General features: G+C 43.8%; 1 long non-coding RNA gene across 1 annotated transcript; it reads right to left on the reverse strand.

Moving 5' to 3' along the window:
- Positions 1-20,917: 20,917 nt before the first annotated feature.
- Positions 20,918-22,200, reverse strand: LOC143809913 (uncharacterized). The gene is made up of 3 exons (XR_013222528.1): positions 22,067-22,200; positions 21,839-21,983; positions 20,918-21,752 (listed from the first exon to the last, which is right to left on the reverse strand). It is a non-coding gene; the product is annotated as an uncharacterized LOC143809913 (long non-coding RNA).
- Positions 22,201-23,445: the final 1,245 nt, after the last annotated feature.

The raw sequence follows: 23,445 nt of genomic DNA on the forward strand, positions 1-23,445 counted from the left end.
CTCCTTATAAAAAAGGAAGTGCTCATAAAGGTACCCGACCAAGAGATAGGAAGAGGTTTCTACAGCACCTTGTTCCTCACGCCAAAACCGGATGGTTTGTCTTCAACTTAAAAGCACTGAATCGTTATATCCAAGTAGAGAAATTCAAAAGGAAACTCTAAAATCAGCAGTAAGGTTACTTTATCCAGGCTGCTACATGGCAGTAGTAGATCTAACAGACGCTTACTACCATGTACCAATTTGTGGAGAACATCAGCAGTACCTAAGGTTGGTAGTGGAGATGGCACAAGCTCCCACTCATTTACAATACCGATGTTTTCCCTTCGAAGTGTCAGTGGCCCCTTGAATCTTCATGAAGATAATCTCCGAAATAGCATCCATCGTGAGGAAAGAAAACATTCTACTGGTACCCTGTTTAGATGACTTTCTCATTATAGCAGACAGCAAGGAAGACTGCATAATAGCAGTCACAAGAGTACGGGAGGTGCTGACCAGGCTGGGCTGGATAATATATTTTAAAAAATCAAGGATGGTCCCAGTTCAGATACAGGAGTTCCTCGGGATCCAGTTAAATTCGGTCAGACAAGATTGTGTCCTTCCATACAGGAAAATCCTGGCCATACAACAAAAGATAGAACAGACACTAGTTGGCCAGTTCATCTCGGTAAGAGAAGCAATGTCCCTTCTGGGTATGCTAACGGCAACAATCCCAGCTGTCCAATGGGCGCAAATACATACGAGAGAATTGCAGTGGAAAATCCTGTCCGAACAGGCAAAGGACCCTTACAATTTCAATCGAAAGATTATCTTATCGCCACAAGAGCAGGACTCTCTAAGTTGGTGGCTGAGGACCGAAAGTCTACAAAATGGCATACCTTGGTCAGTCCAGAACTCATTGGTACTGACCACGGATGCGGGTCCGTTAGGCTGGGGTGCACATCTAGCAGACCAAATTTTACAGGGCCAGTGGGGTCCCTCCATGAGAGCAGCATCCTCCAACCCGAAAGAGTTAGCAGTTAGTAAGACAGGCAGTTCTCCAAGCAGGAGAGGACATCAAAGGAAAACATTTGGTAGTGTTAACCGACAACAGCACGACAGTATCAAACATAAACCGACAAAAGGGAACAAGGTCGGGGTCTCTGATAGAAAAAGCCAAGAGGCTGTTCATATGGGCGGAAAACCATCTCTTGTAATTATCAAGCACACACTTGAAAGGGGCGGACAACCTTGTGGCAGATTTCTTAAGCTGTCACGTGTTACACCAGGGAGAGTGGTCCTTAAATCAGGAAGTATTTGGAGAAATCTGTGCCATCTAGGGTACTCCACAAGTGGATCTGTTTGCCACAAAACAAAATCAGAATGTAAACAGGTTCTACTCCCTAAATCCAAGGGAAAACCCAGAAGGAGTGGATGCGCTGTTGCACCAATGGAAATTTCAACTTGTTAGCGCGTTTCCCCCGGTCCTGCTGATCCCTATAGTCCTGAAGAAAATTTGGGAGGACGGGACACGAATAATTCTTGTCGCGCCCTTCTGGCCAAAGAGGGCATGGTTCACCTGGCTCAGACACATGTCCATCTCAGACCCTTGGATCCTTCCAGATATCCCAAATCTCCTACACCAGGGTCCAGTAATACATCCTCAGGTGCACAGACTACATCTCACCACCTGGAACTTCAAAGGGGTCTCCTACTAGCGAAAGGATTCTCAAACCCATTAGTTACCACTCTGCTCTCTAGCAGAAAGAAAATCACAACAGATAAATACCAGAAAGTCTGGGAAAAATTCCTAGAATTTTCAGTCCGACGGCTGTCTAATACAATACAAGAAGTCCCAATAACTGATTTTCTGGAATTTATCCAAAAAGGACTAGAAAGAGGATTATCTACTAGCACCCTAAAAGTGCAAGTTTCTGCTCTAGGTGCTTTGATCAAAAACTGGCTGATCACCCCTGGATGTATAGGTTTATTCAAGCCTCCTTTACGGCCAGACCATTTAAATCTTGACCAAACGTAGCTCGGACCCTGGGATCTAAATTTAGTATTGAATGCCCTAACTTCTCCTCACTTTGAGCCTCTTCCATTTCGATAAAGGCCCTGACTCTAAAGACAGTTCTCCTGGCTGCCCTTATGTCAGCTTTACCGGTAAGTAATTATCATTTTTTCACTTTATGCCAGAATGGACATGTAGGTTTTACCTAATGTTAGACTGGTTTATGCAGCATATTTTTTAGCAAACTAATGGAAAACTTGTATGGAAAGTATTCCTGTGACTACCTCTTTGAGCAGCTGAGTGAGCCAATCTAAGACTATATATATATATTATATATATATATATATATATATATATATATATATATATATATATATATATATAGTAACATAGTAGCATAGTTAGCAAGGCCGAAAAAAGACATTTGTCCATCCAGTTCAGCCTATATTCTGTCAGAATAAATCCCCAGATCTGTGTCCTTCTAAAGAACCTAATAACTGTAAGATACAATATTGTTGTGCTCCATTAAGATATCAGGCCTCTCTTGAACCTCTTGACTGAGTTCCCCATCACCATCTCCTCAGGCAAGGAATTCCAGAATCTCACTGCCCTAACAGTAAAGAATCCTCTTCTATGTTGGTGGAAAAACCTTCTCTCCTCCAGACGCAGAGCATGCCCCCTTGTGACTGTCGCCTTGGTCTAAACAGATCCTCGGAGAGATATTTGTATTGTCCCCTTATATATATACATGGTTATTAGATCGCCCCTCAGTCATCTTTTTTCTATACTAAATAATCCTAATTTTGCTAATCTCTTTGGGTATTGTAGTTCCCCCATCCCGTTTATTAATTATGTTGCCCTCCTTTGTACTCGCTCTAGTGCATTATATCCTTCCTGAGCACCGGTGCCCAAAACTGTACACAGTACTCCATATGCGGTCTAACCAGGGATTTGTACAGAGGCAGTATAATGCTCTCATCGTGTGTATCCAGACCTCTTTTAGTGCATCCCATGATCCTGTTTGCCTTGGCAGCCGCTGCCTGGCACCGGCTGCTCCAGGTAAGTTAATCATTAACTAGGATCCCCAAGTCCATCTCCATGTCAGATTTACCCAGTGGTTTCCCGTTCAGTGTGTAATGGTGATGTTGATTCCTTTTTCCCATGTGTATAACCTTACATTTATCATTGCTAAACTGCATCTGCCACCTCTCGGACCAAGTTTCCAACTTATCCAGATCCAGATTATTATTAACGGTATAACGGTGACCGCAAAAAAGTCTGATTTCCCATTTAATTTCTCTCTCCTCTGATGTGATCGCACATCAGAGGAAAAAGAAATAGGGTTCCCAATCCCCCTGGTACTTCCCGGTGTCCCTGGGCCCTCCTGCTTCCTCTTACGGCTGCCAGTGTCTTCTTCCGGTAAGAAAATGCCAGCCCCAGGCAACAATAGATTTTTTCTACTGGCTCATTTTGATCACTGTGATAGGGTCTATTACAGTAATCAAAATTAAAAAATAGTAAATCAAACCCACCTTTATCAACCTATTAGTTAGGGAAAAATAATAAAATTAAAAAAAAAATTATTTTCATTTTCCCATTAGGGTTAGAGTTGGGCTAAAGTTAGGGTTAGGGTTGCGGTTAAAGTTAGGGTTAGGGTTGGGGCTAAAGTTAGAGTTAGGGTTGGGGCTAAAGTTAGGGTTAGGGCTAAAGTTAGGGTTAAGTTTGGGGCTATAGTTAGGGTTAGGTTTTGGATTACGGTAATGGTTGGGATTAGGGTTAGGGTTGCGGTAAGGGCTATGGTTGGGATTCGGGTTAGGGTTGGGATTGGGGTTAGGGGTGTGTTAGGGTTAGGTTTGTGGTTAGGGTTATGGTTAGGGTTGGGATTAGGGCTAGGGGTGTATTTTGGTTAGGGTTGTGGTTAGGGCTATGGTTAGGGTTGGATTAGGGTTAGGGGTGTGTTGGGGTTAGGGTTGTGGTTAGAGTTATGGTTGGTATTAAGGTTAGGGATCTGTTGAGATTAGGGATGGAGTAAGCATTGGGGGTTTCCACTGTTTAGGCACATCAGGGGCTCTCCAAATGCGACATCTCAATTCCACCCAATTCTGCGTTGAAAAAGTCAAATGGTGCTCCTTCCCTTCCGAGCTCTGCCGTGTGCCTAAACAGTGGTTTGCCTCTACATATAGTGTATCGGTGTACTCAGGACAAATTGGACAACAACTTTTTGGGTCCAATTTCTCCTGTTACCATTGTGAAAATAAAAAATTGGGGGCTAAAAAATCATTTTTGTGGAAAAGAAATGATTTTTTATTTTCATGGCTCTGTGTTATAAACTTTAGTGAAACACTTAGGGGTTCAAAGTTCTCACAACACATCTAGATAAGTTCCTTGGGGGTCTAGTTTCCAAAATGGGGTCACTTGGGGGGGTTTCTACTGTTTACGTACATCAGGGGCTATGCAAACGCAACATGACACCCGCAGACTATTCCATCAAAGTCTGCATTCCAAAACATCACTATTTCCCTTCCGAGCCCTGATGCGTGCCCAAACTGTAGTTTTCTCCCACATATGGGGTACCAGCATACTCAGTACAAATTGGAAACAACTTTTGGGGTCCAATTTCTTCGGTTACTCTTGTGAAAATAAAAAATTAGGGGCTAAAAAATCATTTTTGTGGAAAAAAAGATCTTTTTATTTTCACAGCTCTGCGTTATAAACTTTAGTGAAACACTTGAGGGTTCAAAGTACTCACAACTAGTGTTGAGCATTCCAATACCTCAAGTATCGGGTATCGGTCGATACTTGCGGTATCGGAATTCTGATACCGAGATCCGATACTTTTGTGGTATCGGGAATCGGAATCAGAAGTTTCCAGTGTATGGTTCCCTGGGTCTGAAGGAGAGGAAACTCTCCTTCAGGCCCTGGGATCCATATGAATGTGTAAAATAAAGAATTAAAATAAAAAATATTGATATACTCACCTGTCTGGAGGCCCCTGGACATCACCGCTGGTAACCGGCAGCCTTCTTTGTTTAAAATGAGCGCATTCAGCACCTTCCCTTCTAGGAATTTAGGACCTGAGGGATGACGTCACGGCTTCTGATTGGTCGCGTGGCAGTCACATGAGCGGCACGCGACCAATCAGAAGCCGTGACGTCATGGAAGGTGCTGAACGCGCTCATTTTAAGCAAAGAAGGCTGCCGGTTCACAGCGGTAAGGTCCAGGCTGCGTCGGAGAGGTGAGTATATCAATATTTTTTATTTTAATTCTTTATTTTACACATTAATATGGATCCCAGGGCCTGAAGGAGAGTTTCCTCTCCTTCAGACCCTGGGAACCATCAGGGATACCTTCCGATACTTGAGTCCCATTGACTTGTATTGGTATCGGGTATCGGTATCGGATCAGATCCGATACTTTGCCGGTATCGGCCGATACTTTCCGATACTGATACTTTCAAGTATCGGACGGTATCGCTCAACACTACTCACAACACATCTATATAAGTTCCTTGTGGGGTCTAATTTCCAAAATGGGGTCACTTGCGAGGGTTTCTACTGTTTAGGCACATCAGGGACTCTGCAAACGCAACATGATGCAAACGCAACATGATGCCAGCAAACCCTTCCATTAAAGTCTGCATTCCAAAACTGCGCTCCTTCCATTCCGAGCTCTGCCATGCGCCCCAAACAGTGGTTCCCCCCACATATGCGGTATCAGCATATTCAGGACAAATTGCACAACAACTTTATGGGTCTATTTTCTCCTGTTACCCTTGGGAAAATAAAAATTTGGGGGTGAAAAAAAATCATTTTTGTGGAAAAAGTACAATTTTTTTATTTTCATGGCTCGACATTATAAACTTCTGTGACACACTTGGGGGCTTAAAGTGCTCGCCACACATTTAGATAAGCTCCTTTGGGGGTCTAGTTTCCAAAATGGTGTCACTTGTGGGGGTTAGGCAAATCAGGGGCTCTCCAAACGCGCCATGACGTCCGATCTCAACTCCATCCAATTCTTCATTGAAAAAGTCAAACGATGCTCCTTCCCTTCCAAGCTCTGCTGTGCTCCCAAATAGTGGTTTACCCCCACATATGGGGTATCGGCATATTCAGGAAAAATTGCACAACAAATTTTGTGGTTCACTTTCTCTTTTTCCATTTGTGAAAATAAAAAAAGATGGTTCTGAAGTAAAATGTTTGTGAAAAAAGTTAAATGTTCATTTTTTCCTTCCACATTGCTTCAGTTCCTGTGAAGCACGTAAAAGGGTTAATTAACTTCTTGAATGTGGTTTTGAGTACCTTGAGGCATGCAGTTTTTAGAATGGTGTCACTTTTGGGTATTTTCTGCCATGTACACCCCTCAAAGTGACTTCAAATGTGATGCGGTCCCTAAAAAAATGGTTTTGTAAATTTTGTTGTTAAAATGAGAAATTGCTGGTCAACTTTTAACCCTTATAACTTCCTAACAAAATTAAAATTATTAAGTATTTTGTGTGACATATCTCTATGATTTAAGGGCATAAAAATTAAAAGTTTGAAAATTGCAAAATTTTCTAAATTTTTGCATATTTCCATTTTTTTCATAAATAAACACAAGTCATATCGAAGAAATTTTACAACTAACATGAAGTACAATATGTCATGGAAAAACATTCTCAGAATCAGTGGGATACATTGAAGCGTTCCAGAGAAAGTGACAGTGGTCAGAATTGTAAAAATTGGCCTGGTCATTAAGTACCAAATTGGCTCTGTCACTAAGGGTAATTTTTCAAGTCAACAGTCTTCCCCATGATTGTGGAACTACTGAAACAGACTAAGGGACCTTTTTAAACGCTCAGGAAGCCTTTGCAGGTGTTTTTTGTTAATTATACTAATTTACTGAGATAATGACTTTTAGGTTTTCATTGGCTGTAAGCCATAATCATCAACATTAGCAGAAATAAACACTTGAAATAGGTCACTCTGTTTGTAATGACTCTATATAATATATGAGTTTCACTTTTTGTATTGAAGAACTGAAATTAATAAACTTTTTGATATTTTAATTTTGTGAGAAGCACCTGTGTATAGGTATATAAAGCATTGATTAAACTTTCCATAAATCTTATATTCCTTTGAAACATAAGAATAATGATTACAAGATATCATGACGTTAACATTAAGCCCCGATTAATGAAAGCTTTTATACTAGTAAAATTACATAGGAAGCTTAAAAAAGTTTTAGTGTTTTAGTGCAGCGCCAGGCTGCGCAAAAGTTTTTGACTTTCCGAATTTTCACTCCATTTATGCTCATCTCGAATAAACTTGGATGGTGCTGGGGCGAGATGGGGGTGTGATTGGGTTTGGCGACTGCCGCTCATTAAATTCATGAAGACCGGTAGCGTACCTTATACCACTAATGTTACTCCAGTCCCTGACTAAAGTAAGATTTGTGACAAGGTGCAAACAGAGACGCATGCCACTTTGCGCCTCACCTAAGTCATAAAGTCACATGCATCTCAAAGAATGAGGCCCCTCATACTTCACCCTGCCTCCTCATCAAGACCAGAGTGAAAAACGCTTCGTAAATCAGGGCCCAAGTATCTTGCAGCAAAATACCAAATAAATGTAATATTTTGAAATATGATTACTAATACAGTACACTTTTATCACAAATGGAACTAAGTAGTAGAGTCTACATCTTTCAGCAGTGATAGATAAGAAATACTGAACCAGCAATAATAATTAACGTCTCAAGGAGATGAAACTTGACATGCCCAGACTGCTGTCTCCACATAATCTGTATTTTATAGAAAGAGAGAAACAGCTCAATGTAATTTTAACCAAGACCGGATAAAAACTGCCAGAAAATTGTGATAAGGAAAGTCTAATGTGCAAATTAATCATGTTTATGGTGCTTCATTTGCTGATATATTAGCCTAACCTCCCTTTAGAAATTCACTGATGATTACTAGTGGCTGGATAGCTGGACCAAACCTATGTTTTCCCAATTAGTATTTCAAAAGCTGGTTTAATTAACAACAATTGACTTTTGTAGTATTGTTTTTGCAGTATATCATATATAAATCATTGTGAACCACTTGTGTCAGCTGCAAAGATCAGAAATGTTGAACATTTTTAACTTGAACATAAATATGTCATAATATGTTTGTATGACTTTGTGGTTAGTGCTTTCAATTATCCTAATTGTCACTACAATAGAAAAATAAATTGTGCTGTGTACTTTGTAGAACATATACTGGTAAATTTGACTAAATTGCATATCCAGTTGAATAGTTCACACATGGTTACCTTTATACCTTTAGACATTTAATTTGAGTGAAATTGAATTCTAGTCAAATTGTACAAAAATCTACATTCTGGAGAATACAGATTTTTTTTTTTTCACTGTACAGGAATTCAGCAAAATGGAGGCTAACTGTGGCCGCATTTTGTTGAACAGTATATGGCCAGCAAAAGGATAAAAATAAATAAAAACACATTCACGGCACGTAAAAATAAGCATTCACACAGCCCCAGATCCCGAAAAATGGAGACGTTACAGGTCTCGGAAAACTGAAACTTTTTTTCTTTCTTACAAACTTCGACTTTTTTTTCTCATTATTGAAATAAAAAAGAACCTATACATGTTTGGTATCTGCGTACTCTTACTGACCTGAGAATTATATTGTTGTGTCAATTTTAGCATTTTGTGAACATGGTAAATAAAAAATTCAGCGATAATTAGTTGCTATGGATCATATAAGTATAGGTTTTACTCCCCCTTTCTGTCTGTGTTTTGTAGGGTTGGTGTTTTTGTCTAAGGTATATATTGAGATGTAAACTTATTACATTGTCTCTACTTAATATTGATGACTAATTTGTATATTGCTAGAAATTATATCCATGTTTGCTATCTTAAGAAATATGTTCTTGTAGTGAAGGATTTAGATTTTTTCTTTTCTACAATACTCTTTTGAAAAACTTAATAAAATTCAATTATAAAAAAAAAATCAATGAAGTAATTCAAAAGCACAACTCATCCCACCAAAAACAAGTTCTCAGTTAGGCTACGTTCACATTTGCGGCCAGCGCCGCAGCGTCGGGCGCCGCAGCGGCGCCGCATGCGTCATGCGCCCCTATATTTAACATGGGGGCGCATGGACATGCGGCGCACTTGCGTTTTGCGCCGCATGCGTCGCTGCGGCGCCCGCGTCGGGTCGCAGAGGACGCAGCAAGTTGCATTTTTGCTGCGTCCAAATTCAATGAAAAAAACGACGCATGCGGCGCAAAACGCAGCGTTGTGCATGCGTTTTGCTGCGTTTTTGTTTGCGTTGTGCGCTGCGGCGCCGACGCTGCGGCGCACAACGCAAATGTGAACGTAGCCTTAGCCAGATTGAAGGAAAAATTAAAAAGTTATGGCTCTGGGAAGAAGTGGAGCAAAAAACGAAAACGAAAAAACTTTTTACCACTTTTTATTACACTCTTTGGGAGATAAAATTAACAAAAAACTGTAATTCTGAATTTGTTTTACTTATTTGATTAAAATGCTGTTCACTGTTTGATATAATTGTCATGATATTTTTATTCTATGAGTCAGTATAATCACTCCAATACCAAATTTATATAGGTTTGTTTATTTTTGGGATCACTTTTCTGCAAATAATATTTTAAAAATCATTTTTGATCACCGTATTTTGATACACAAATCACTTTTTCATTTTTTTCAGCAGATTAAGTTGTAAGGCTTGTTACTTTTAACTTAGGTTGTGGTTTTTACTGGTGCAATTTTTGATGTACATAGGACTTTTAATTGATTTTCTTGTAGGAGACATGAACAAAAACAATATATAAAAGTTTTTTAATTACATTTTTTATAGAGTTCATCGTGCAATATAATTGACATGTTCACTTTATTTTGTTTTATTACTTTTGCACTTGAAAATAGCTTTTTAAAAAAAAATAAAAAAAATATTCTTTTTATTTTTAGTCCACAAATTGTAAGTGCCCTAACTTTTTTGCTTTTCTGAATAAGGAGCTGTATGGGAGCCACTGCTCAGCATAAATGAGTACACCCCCTTTCAGTATCTTATTGAATAAAAGAACAATTTTAAACATTTTTACAAATGTTTCATTTAACATTTCTTAACCGATAACATGAAAGTAAGGCTAATAATATAACTTTCATTACAAAATCTTCAGTTTTATTAAGATTGTTTGATGCAAAAATGAATACACCCCACATCAGAAACTACTACATCTAGTATTTTGTACGACCTCATGATTTTTAAGGATACCACCAAGTTTTCTAGGCATGGAGGCATGGAATGTATAAGTTGGTGTATAAGTTGGCGACAAATAACAGCATCCATTTATTTCCATTCTTTCTGAATGATCTCTTTTATAGCCTGGATACTGGATGGAGATTGATGCTCCACTTCTATCTTCAGAACTCCCAATAGGTGTTTTGATTGGGTTCAGATCAGGTGGCATATTTGGCCACTGAATCACTTTCAATGGTACGAGAACAAAAAGGAGTGCGGCAATTCCATCCAACAATTAAGTAAAATTTTAACTTTATTGAAAAAACATAAAACCTTTGAAATCCAAATCACATGGTAAAAACCTGACGCGTTTCTCGCTCACTGTGACACCCTTAGTCATTGGATGTAAAACTCCCAATTTTTTATTTTTCTGGAGACACATCAGCCATACCACATTTCATACAATATATGAACACCAATTAACACAATTTCGGTTTTACTGTTAGTTTTCCTGACAATCAAGTTTAATTTCCAGAGCTTACACTTGCAGGTATGACATCGGTAGGTAAGGTAGAAACAACACTATACAGAAAAGATACTGCAGGAAACACAATTCTTCTATCTAGTAGTTGCCATCCAGAACATATCATCTGAGCAATTCCATATGGTGAATTCACGCATGCCGGAAAAATCTGTTCCAATGATGAAGCTTTCCTTAATGAGGGCACCTTTATTAGTCACAAACTCAAAGACAGAGGCTATCACGATTCCAAAATTAAACATTTATTTAATAAAATAAAAACAAATCTAGAAATAGTCTTTTGTATAATTCCAGCAACAAAGTGTTAGGACTGGCGGAACGCACCGAGTAAAAGGTGAGATGTTATTTGGTGCGTTCGCAGTCCGGGGTCCACCGTGCAGGTGAGAACCTGCTGCTAGCAAATGGCAGCGCTATATGGTGGTGGAAGCGAACCCTGTTAAGTCACAGGGCGACGGTACCGCACAAAAGAGCGCAAGCAAGGAGTCACCGAACTCAGTCCCAAGACTCGGGATTTGAGTCCGTCTAGACTACTTGCACTCGACACCGCTACTGGGTGTAAGAGATAAATAGAAATAATAATTTTGAGCACAAGAGTATGAACTGTGCCGTACTGGCAGATGCCACTAACCACCCAGACTTGGGCTAAGGAAGCGCTCCAATGGCACGTGGCGCCGTACTGGCGGTCACAGTAATAGACGCTGTTTCGTGTGTTATAACGCTGAGAGTTCAGTCGGGCGCTAGATAGCAGCCATACACCATATGCGAACAGTCATACAATAGGGAAGGGATATTTAAGAATGACTTGCACTCATCAACACACACACATATACAAATGTACACTAGCGCATGGCCGTGCGGTCATGCAAACCTTTTATAGCTGCAGCATGTACAGGACCTTCCCAAAAGGACCAATGAGAGGCTGCCACAGAAGTTCAGCACCTTCAGGAACTTCCTGGAGGACCAATGGGATCTGCTGCAGTATCTGAGCATGTGACCCTCGATCTCCAATGGGAGATCTTGCCCTGGGCATGCTTAGAAGAGGAAAAGCAGGACTTAGGGTATGTGCACACGTCAGGATTTTGTGCAGAATTTGTGCAGAATTTTCCTGAGATTTTCCTGAGGAAAATCTGGCACCACTCCCAGGAAATCATTATGCATTTTTTGTGCGTTTTTTGTGCGTTTTTGGTGCGTTTTTTGTGCGTTTTTGTGCGTGTTTTAATGTGTTTTTTGGTGCGTTTTTGTGCGTTTTTTAGAACACATAAAGTTGGTTGTAAAAAAAAAACCTCCCATGAGGTCATTTCCTGGTCCAACCCCTCTTCTCCATTTTGCTTCCTTGTTGGATTCAACATGCCACACCATCGTCTTACTCCACAACAGAACCGGCTACTGTTGCATACGGCACTGCTTTTGCTGCACCACCACAGCGAGCAGGTAAGATAATGTCATTAGATGTGAACACTTTGCGTATTAGGCTGGTTTCACACTGTGTACAGCAGCCCGTTCAACACATACGTTTACGGGCTGCTGTATCGCAAGTGCTGACTTTGGCACATCGCTAGCGCCGATAGAGCATCTGCTAGCTCTATCTGCGCTAGCAGTGACAGACCCGGCAACGCTGCAGTCCGAGTCTCGGGGTCCGACCGTCACTGAAATCACGGCACATGGCTTGCGATGCGTCCGACATAGGAGTCAATGACGGCGCTAGCAGACTACGTTTCACCGCGTTACGCAGTGGTGTAACGAAATCCGGCTAACGGACTGGGGGAACGCAATGTTAACCCAGCCTTAGGCTGCGGAGATGCCGAGTTTATGACGCTGCGGATTGGCAGCAGTTTTCCATGCGTTGTACAGTTCCATGTAATAATACATTCTATATTCTCCCATAGGAGCAATCTCGGAGAAGAAGGAATAGCAGACATCAAAAAAGGATGTGGGTTCATCCCATTATTCAGGAACGGGAGGAAAAGGGACACTTCCATGTCCTTTACCGGGATTTAAGGAGGTAAGATATAGGGAGAAATGGTATATTGACAGCTGATTTTATTTGTTACCTTTTATTGCTATATACAACGTACTTTATGTTTAATATGTGTGTTTAAAATTATTTGATTTTAATCTTTTTTTTTATTTTTTTTTCAGGTTTCCAGATAAATTTACTCAGTTTTGCCGGCTTTCCATTGAGGCATTTGATCGTCTTCTAATTCTTCTTGGTCCACACCTCAGTTATGAAGATACGGTCATGCGAAGAGCAATCTCTGCAGAGGAAAGGCTGCTCACAGGGCCGGTTTTAGACAATGTGGGGCCCTAGGCAAAAGTTTAAAATGAGGCCCCCAATGCTCACATATTGCACCATGACTCTCAAACATTTTGGTTGTATTGACATGAGCTGAGTTCAGGCCGTTCAATGCGTGTGATCTACAATATTGAAGCCGTTTGGCTCTTGTTTCTCGGCCTCTTTACACCGGCTAATGAAGAACGATGGGGACAGAACACTAGTAGATCACTCTGTCCCCATATAGTTTCATGTTATAAGCAGCAGGGCTGGAGAGTCGGAGTCAGTGTCCATTTTGGTGTAGTTGGTATCAAATGGACAGACTCTGTCTCCTTAAATACATTATATAATACATTGGGTACAGGATGTGCTGTAATTTTTTCATAATAATGTGGGAAAGTTATGAAATGTCCTATAAATGAGCATTTTGCTCATTTGTTGCACGATTGCCAACATGTTTATATATATATATATATATATATATATATATATATATATATATGAACTCTCGTCTGTTCTTCAGCCAGTATTTAAAAATATGCATGACACACAAACACACAGACACCACACTCACACGCTATCACTGTGTGTCTATACCCAGCCATCTACATATACTAACATATATTCAAGTTAGAGTAATGCAAAAATTGTATATATATATATACACACACACCTACACGGCACATGCTTATACACACATACATGGCACGCACTTATACACACATACACATACATGGCACACTTATACGCACACGCCATTCACTTGTATACACACACACATACATGGCATGTACTTATACACAAACACGCATGGCACATACATACATGTAAATGGCACGCACTTATACACATACATACATACAAACATGGCACACATTTATACATACATACATACATACATACATGACATGCACGTATATACACACATGGCACGCACTTATATACATACACATGGTACGCACTTACAGTATATACACACACGGCACGCACTTATATACACACACATGGCACGCACTTACAGTATATACACACACGGCACGCACTTACAGTATATACACACACGGCACGCACTTACAGTATATACACACACGGCACGCACTTACAGTATATACACACACGGCACGCACTTACAGTATATACACACACGGCACGCACTTATATACACACACATGGCACGCACTTACAGTATATACACACGGCACGCACTTACAGTATATACACACACATGGCACGCACTTACAGTATATACATACATGGCACGCACTTACAGTATATACACACACATGGCACGCACTTACAGTATATACACACACATGGCACGCACTTACAGTATATACACACACATGGCACGCACTTATATACACACACATGGCACGCACTTACAGTATATACACACACATGGCACGCACTTATATACACACACATGGTACGCACTTACAGTATATACACACACGGCACGCACTTATATACACACACATGGCACGCACTTACAGTATATACACACACGGCACGCACTTACAGTATATACACACACGGCACGCACTTACAGTATATACACACACGGCACGCACTTATATACACACACATGGCACGCACTTACAGTATATACACACGGCACGCACTTACAGTATATACACACACATGGCACGCACTTACAGTATATACACACATGGCACGCACTTACAGTATATACACACACATGGCACGCACTTACAGTATATACACACACATGGCACGCACTTACAGTATATACACACACATGGCACGCACTTATATACACACACATGGCACGCACTTACAGTATATACACACACATGGCACGCACTTACAGTATATACACACACATGGCACGCACTTATATACACACACATGGCACGCACTTACAGTATATACCCACACATGGCACGCACTTATATACACACACATGGCACGCACTTACAGTATATACCCACACATGGCACGCACTTATATACACACATATGGCACGCACTTACAGTATATACACACACATGGCACGCACTTACAGTATATACACACACATGGCACGCACTTACAGTATATACCCACACATGGCACGCACTTATATACACACACATGGCACGCACTTACAGTATATACACACACATGGCACGCACTTACAGTATATACCCACACATGGCACGCACTTATATACACACACATGGCACGCACTTACAGTATATACACACACATGGCACGCACTTACAGTATATACCCACACATGGCACGCACTTATATACACACACATGGCACGCACTTACAGTATATACACACACGGCACGCACTTACAGTATATACACACACGGCACGCACTTACAGTATATACACACACGGCACGCACTTATATACACACACATGGCACGCACTTACAGTATATACACACGGCACGCACTTACAGTATATACACACACATGGCACGCACTTACAGTATATACACACACATGGCACGCACTTACAGTATATACACACACATGGCACGCACTTACAGTATATACACACACATGGCACGCACTTATATACACACACATGGCACGCACTTACAGTATATACACACACATGGCACGCACTTACAGTATATACCCACACATGGCACGCACTTATATACACACACATGGCACGCACTTACAGTATATACCCACACATGGCACGCACTTATATACACACATATGGCACGCACTTACAGTATATACACACACATGGCACGCACTTACAGTATATACACACACATGGCACGCACTTACAGTATATACCCACACATGGCACGCACTTATATACACACACATGGCACGCACTTACAGTATATACACACACATGGCACGCACTTACAGTATATACCCACACATGGCACGCACTTATATACACACACATGGCACGCACTTACAGTATATACACACACATGGCACGCACTTACAGTATATACACACACATGGCACGCACTTATATACATACACGGCACACACTTATATACACACATACACCTACACACACACATACACACAGATGCTGCACAACAAATGCTCATTTGATACATGTGATTCACATAAACACACACACATAGCTCACAGACAGCACACACTATACAATGCACACACCTCAGATACATGCTTTATTCTGGAGGGAATGAGATGTTCCACACTATCAGATGCAGCCCTCCTGCTCCCAGCAGCACTGTCCCAGCAGACACCTCCCTGCCCTCTCCTCTGCTGGGACTGCCAACAAGAGCAGGAGGAGCTGACAGCAGGACAGGAGCCATCATCACCAGGAGCAGCACACACAGTGGGACGGTGCACTTCTACTTATCTGCCAGCTCAGGTTGGTAGCTGCCATCTCTAGCTCCCCCTCAGAGGCTCTGTGCAGGAGCAGCTCACACAGTGCTGCACTGCTTACCTCACAGCTCAGGTTGGTGGCTGCCATCTCTAGCTCTCTCTTCCCTCAGAGGCTCGTGCAGGAGGGCAGGAGCACTGGCCAATGAGCGCTTCTATCACTCTGATGGGGGAGGTTCAGTGGCCGCTGCTCCTGTGCTTCACTGCAGGCTCCTTTTTCACTGCAGAAACATCCAGACAGTCCCTGAGTACATGGCCTGTGGTGACATCACGGTCACATGGCAGGTCACCTGATCGTGATGTCACTACAGGTCCTTAACCAGTCTCTACATCGGAAGCTTCACTGATAATGCTATTATCAGTGAAGCGTCTGCTGTAGATGCTGGGGGCCCCCAAGGGTGTGGGGGCCCCAGGCAGCTGCCTAGTCTGCCTGGCCCTAACGCCGGCCCTGGCTGCTCATCACCTTGCGGTAAGGCCTTGCTGCGAGTGCCCCCCTAAATGCTGCCACAATGCTGCCAGTTTCCCTCTTAATGCTGCCGCAATAGTGCGAGTGCCCCCATAATGCTGCCAGTTCACCCATAATGCTGCCGCAATGCTGCGAGTGCCCACATAATGCTGCCACAATGCTGCCAGTTCCCCCATAATGCTGGCTCAATGCTGCGAGTGCCCCCATTATGCTGCCACAATGCTGCCAGTTCCCCCATAATGCTGCTGCAATGCTGCGAGTGCCCCCATTATGCTGCCACAATGCTGCCGGTTCCCCCATAGTGCTGCCGCAATGCTGCCAGTTCCCCCATAGTGCTGCCGCAATGCTGCGAGTGCCCCCATTATGCTGCCATAATGCTGCCAGTTCACCCATAATGCTGCCGCAATGCTGCGAGTGCCCACATAATGCTGCCACAATGCTGCCAGTTCCCCCATAATGCTGCCGCAATGCTGCGAGTGCCCCCATTATGCTGCCATAATGCTGCCAGTTCACCCATAATGCTGCCGCAATGCTGCGAGTGCCCACATAATGCTGCCACAATGCTGCCAGTTCCCCCATAATGCTGCCGCAATGCTGCGAGTGCCCCCATCATGCTGCCACAATGCTGCCGGTTCCCCCATAGTGCTGCCGCAATGCTGCCAGTTCCCCCATAGTGCTGCCGCAATGCTGCGAGTGCCCCCATTATGCTGCCACAATGCTGCCAGTTCCCCCATAATGCTGCCGCAATGCTGCGAGTGCCCCCATTATGCTGCCACAATGCTGCCGGTTCCCCCATAGTGCTGCCGCAATGCTGCCAGTTCCCCCATAGTGCTGCCGCAATGCTGCGAGTGCCCACATAATGCTGCCACAATGCTGCCAGTTCCCCCATAATGCTGCCGCAATGCTGCGAGTGCCCCCATTATGCTGCCATAATGCTGCCAGTTCCCCCATAGTGCTGCCGCAATGCTGCGAGTGCCCCCATTATGCTGCCACAATGCTGCCAGTTCCCCCATAATGCTGCCGCAATGCTGCGAGTGCCCCCATTATGCTGCCACAATGCTGCCGGTTCCCCCATAGTGCTGCCGCAATGCTGCCAGTTCCCCCATAGTGCTGCCGCAATGCTGCGAGTGCCCCCATTATGCTGCCATAATGCTGCCAGTTCACCCATAATGCTGCCGCAATGCTGCGAGTGCCCACATAATGCTGCCACAATGCTGCCAGTTCCCCCATAATGCTGCCGCAATGCTGCGAGTGCCCCCATTATGCTGCCATAATGCTGCCAGTTCCCCCATAGAGCTGCCGCAATGCTGCCAGTTCCCCCATAGTGCTGCCGCAATGCTGCGAGTGCCCCCATTATGCTGCCACAATGCTGCCAGTTCCCCCATAATGCTGCCGCAATGCTGCGAGTGCCCCCATTATGCTGCCACAATGCTGCCGGATCCCCCATAGTGCTGCCGCAATGCTGCCAGTTCCCCCATAGTGCTGCCGCAATGCTGCGAGTGCCCCCATTATGCTGCCATAATGCTGCCAGTTCACCCATAATGCTGCCGCAATGCTGCGAGTGCCCACATAATGCTGCCACAATGCTGCCAGTTCCCCCATAATGCTGCCGCAATGCTGCGAGTGCCCCCATTATGCTGCCATAATGCTGCCAGTTCCCCCATAGTGCTGCCGCAATGCTGCGAGTGCCCCCATTATGCTGCCACAATGCTGCCAGTTCCCCCATAATGCTGCCGCAATGCTGCGAGTGCCCCCATTATGCTGCCACAATGCTGCCAGTTCCCCCATAATGCTGCCGCAATGCTGCGAGTGCCCCCATTATGCTGCCACAATGCTGCCAGTTCCCCCATAATGCTGGCTCAATGCTGCGAGTGCCCCCATTATGCTGCCACAATGCTGCCAGTTCCCCCATAGTGCTGCCGCAATGCTGCGAGTGCCCCCATTATGCTGCCATAATGCTGCCAGTTCCCCCATAGTGCTGCCGCAATGCTGCCAGTTCCCCCATAGTGCTGCCGCAATGCTGCGAGTGCCCCCATTATGCTGCCACAATGCTGCCAGTTCCCCCATAATGCTGCCGCAATGCTGCGAGTGCCCCCATTATGCTGCCACAATGCTGCCAGTTCCCCCATAATGCTGGCTCAATGCTGCGAGTGCCCCCATTATGCTGCCACAATGCTGCCAGTTCCCCCATAGTGCTGCCGCAATGCTGCCACTTCCCCCATAGTGCTGCCGCAATGCTGCGAGTGCCCCCATTATGCTGCCACAATGCTGCCAGTTCCCCCATAGTGCTGCCGCAATGCTGCGAGTGCCCCCATTATGCTGCCACAATGCTGCCAGTTCCCCCATAATGCTGCCGCAATGCTGCGAGTGCCCCCATTATGCTGCCACAATGCTGCCAGTTCCCCCATAGTGCTGCCGCAATGCTGCGAGTGCCCCCATTATGCTGCCATAATGCTGCCAGTTCACCCATAATGCTGCCGCAATGCTGCGAGTGCCCACATAATGCTGCCACAATGCTGCCAGTTCCCCCATAGTGCTGCCGCAATGCTGCCAGTTCCCCCATAGTGCTGCCGCAATGCTGCGAGTGCCCCCATTATTAGTTATTCTAAAGAATTTTTTTTTCTCTCATCAGGTTTTTAGCTACAGGAGAGAGCTACACATCCCTGCACCTCCAATTTAGGCTAGGCAAATCCACCATCTCGCAAATTGTACGGTGCACATGTACCGTCATCTGGCAGACGTTGCAGCCCATCGTGATGCCTTGCCCAACCGAGGAGACTTGGCTGCAGGTTGCAGCGGGTTTTCAAACTGTGGCCAATTTCCCCAACTGCGTAGGTGCTGTTGATGGCAAACATGTAAGGGTTCAGCAGCCACCACGATCAGGATCAAGCTTCTTTAATTATAAGAAGTATTTTTCTGTGGTCCTGATGGCGGTGGCTGACGCACATTACAAGTTTGTTGCCATCGACGTCGGTGCTTATGGCAGTTCTGGGGACTCTCGGGTGCTGCAGTCATCACAGATTGGACTTCAAATTCTTCAAGATGGCGTCACGCTCCCAGCCTCAAGACCTTTGCCGGGTTCCACACATCCAGTGCCCTTTGTGATGGTATCGGATGAGGCATCTCCCTTAAAGCCCAACCTGCTGCGCCCATACCCACGAAGAGCACTGGATGATCGGCGTAGGATTTTCAATTACAGGCTGTGCCGTGCACGAAGATATGTGGAATGTACCTTCGGGATCATGTGTAGTCGGTGGAGGATTTTTCACACTGCCATCCTGTTACATCCGGAGACCGTGGACACTGTGATAAAGGCATGCTGTGTGCTCCACAACTATGCTCGTGAATACAGCACAGAGGTAGTTGAGGAGCCACAGGTGTCAGAATTAGTTGCAGTGGACAACTTTGGTCAAGGAAGGCAATGTAACTCGGGTGTGCGTGTGAGAGAAACCTTCGCAGACTACTTCATGAGTCCTGAAGGTGCCGTGCACTGGCAATACTCTTGTGCCGGTGTTGAGCAGCCTGAACTGCAGAAAAGATCGGATGCCTAAACCGAATCAAGGCCCAAGCCTGGACGTCAGCGATAACAGCAGAGAACATATGATGGCCAAACCCATACAAAAAAAGGAACCTGTGTGTATGGCAGAGATGATAACAACAGAGAAAATGCGAGGCCTAATCCCTATCTAGCGAAGCCTATTTCCTATCTACCAAGGACCCTTTTTAATCATCAATATGAAAGCAAATAATCGTTAATAAATACAAAATATGATTTTAATAATTATCGTTTCCATGTTTGTTTTTTTTGTTAATGTTGCTTCATCAGATCACATTATCCGGTCTTCACATTTGGTAATCATTCCAACTCAGAGTAGTATAACCAAACTTCTTTTATTACATTAAAAAATAATTTTATTACATAACAGAAAATGTTGTGAAGATTATTAAAGGAAGATACATTAGCTGATGTAATATCCAAAATCAATAACAAAATATTTTTTTTCAATAAACTTAGATTTTTTTGAAAAAAACGTAAAAAACTTATTCACATTTGGGCGGGAACTCTCATCACAGTAAAACATTGTCTACACTCCCATCTCTACTGAAAAAGGAGGAGACATCAAATCTCAAAAATTGTGATATTCCGGGTGGTATCCATAACCCGTAAATGAGTCATGTTGGGAGGAGAGACTGGAATTGGGTGTACTGGTACGATGGCCAGTTGCTGTAGGTCCAGGTGTATGGCCATAACTGTAGGCCTCTACGTGGTCGGCCCTGTATGTTGCCGCCTGCCCATAACGCTGCAGTGCGGCTGGTGGTGGTGGTGGAGGCACAATGGGGTTATTAAAAATATTAAAAATACCCATCATAATTTGTTGGGCTGGGGGTAGGGTGGATGTCCCATCAATTGCCGTTAACAGACAATTGGCTGCTGTCATGTACATTTGCTGCTTGTCCCGTGGCAGTGTTCTAAGGCGGTCTGCCAAAAGTGACCCAAATTTGTCTTGCTCATCTTGCTTTGCCGAATTGTCTAGCAGATTGAGCGTACGGCTTGTTAAGTTTTCTATAACTTGAGCTTGTTTAGACTTCTTTGGTGCCGCCCTTCTCAAAGCCACGGGACGGGCAGAAGCAGCCCCCATCCCCATGTGCCTCGACACACCACCACCAGAGTTGGCTGCAGCGTCCGAGGAAGTAGAAGCAGTGTTAGAGTCCAAAACTTCTCCCGCACGAGGTGCTATGTCACGTTCTCCAAAGGTATCGGTAACCTCTTGTGACCTTCCGGACAAAGACATGAGAAGCTTGGCTGCCCATCCTGCATTCTTCTACTTCCTCTCCAATATTGTCCTCCGTGGAGTCACCTAGGTCCGGCGGTGTTTGGGCACAGACGTTGCTTTCAGTTCTGCAGACCAAAGAAAAAAAACAATGTTAAAAAAATACTATTTTCAATCATTACGTCAAGCTAAACAATTTTTATATATAAACTACCTCCTCAAACTCCGGCTTCCCAATATAAACTGCAGCTGGTCTGCATATGGCACCCTCTTCCTTGGCGGCGAGCTGCCACTCGGAGTCTTGAGGGACTTCATGAATCGATCTGTCACTGACCGCCACCTCTTCCTCACATCGCCCACTGAAATGAAAGAATTTAAAAATAAAATATTACAAATCCCATTTCCTTACTTTTCCCCAAAAATTTAAAAAATCAATACTTACAAATTGTTGTTTGCCACTGTTTAGGTAGATTCGGCCACTCAGGAAATAGAGTTGTTACAATCTTGGGCCAGGCATCACGCTTTGACCCCTTGTAATTCTCATGTGACCGGTCCCAGACCTCCGGGTGTTTTTCAATCTGAAAAATAACAGATTACAAGGGAAAATTTGTATTAAAATTTAAAGTAAAAGAACAGAAATATACGGTTATCTACAGTTGCACAAAGACCGTGTGCAAGAAAATACATGTAAGTGAAGGTTTTTTGGGTCGTTACGCACAAAAAAAATTTCACTGCTACTACGTGGCTGGGCTATATACTACGTGGCCTGTGCTATATACTACATGGGCTGTGCTATATAAGTGGCTGGGCAATATACTACATGGCCTGTGCTATATACGTGGTTAGGCTATATACTACGTGGCCTGTGCTATATACGTGGCTCGGCAATATACTACATGGGCTGTGCTATATAAGTGGCTGAGCAATATACTACATGGGCTGTGCTATATACGTGGCTGGGCAATATACTATGTGGCCTGTGCTATATACTACATGGGATGTGCTAAATAAGTGGCTGTGCTATATACGTGGCTGGGCAATATACTACATGGGCTGTGCTATATACGTGGCTGGGCAATATACTACATGGGCTGTGCTATATACGTGGCTGGGCAATATACTACGTTGGCTGTGCTATATACTACATGGGATGTGCAAAATAAGTGGCTGGGCAATATACTACATGGGCTGTGCTATATACGTGGCTGGGCAATATACTACGTGGCCTGTGCTATATACGTGGCTGGACAATATACTACATGGGCTGTGCTATATACGTGGCTGGGCAATATACTACATGGGCTGTGCTATATACGTGGCTGGGCAATATACTACGTTGGCTGTGCTATATACTACATGGGATGTGCAAAATAAGTGGCTGGGCAATATACTACATGGGCTGTGCTATATACGTGGCTGGGCAATATACTACGTGGCCTGTGCTATATACGTGGCTGGACAATATACTACGTGGCCTGTGCTATATACTACATGGGATGTGCAAAATAAGTGGCTGGGCAATATACTACATGGGCTGTGCTATATACGTGGCTGGGCAATATACTACGTGGCCTGTGCTATATACGTGGCTGGACAATATACTACATGGGCTGTGCTATATACGTGGCTGGGCAATATACTACATGGGCTGTGCTATATACGTGGCTGGGCAATATACTACGTTGGCTGTGCTATATACTACATGGGATGTGCAAAATAAGTGGCTGGGCAATATACTACATGGGCTGTGCTATATACGTGGCTGGGCAATATACTACGTGGCCTGTGCTATATACGTGGCTGGACAATATACTACGTGGC

The sequence above is a fragment of the Ranitomeya variabilis genome, chromosome 2, assembly GCF_051348905.1.
Source record: "Ranitomeya variabilis isolate aRanVar5 chromosome 2, aRanVar5.hap1, whole genome shotgun sequence".
NCBI lineage: Eukaryota > Metazoa > Chordata > Amphibia > Anura > Dendrobatidae > Ranitomeya > Ranitomeya variabilis.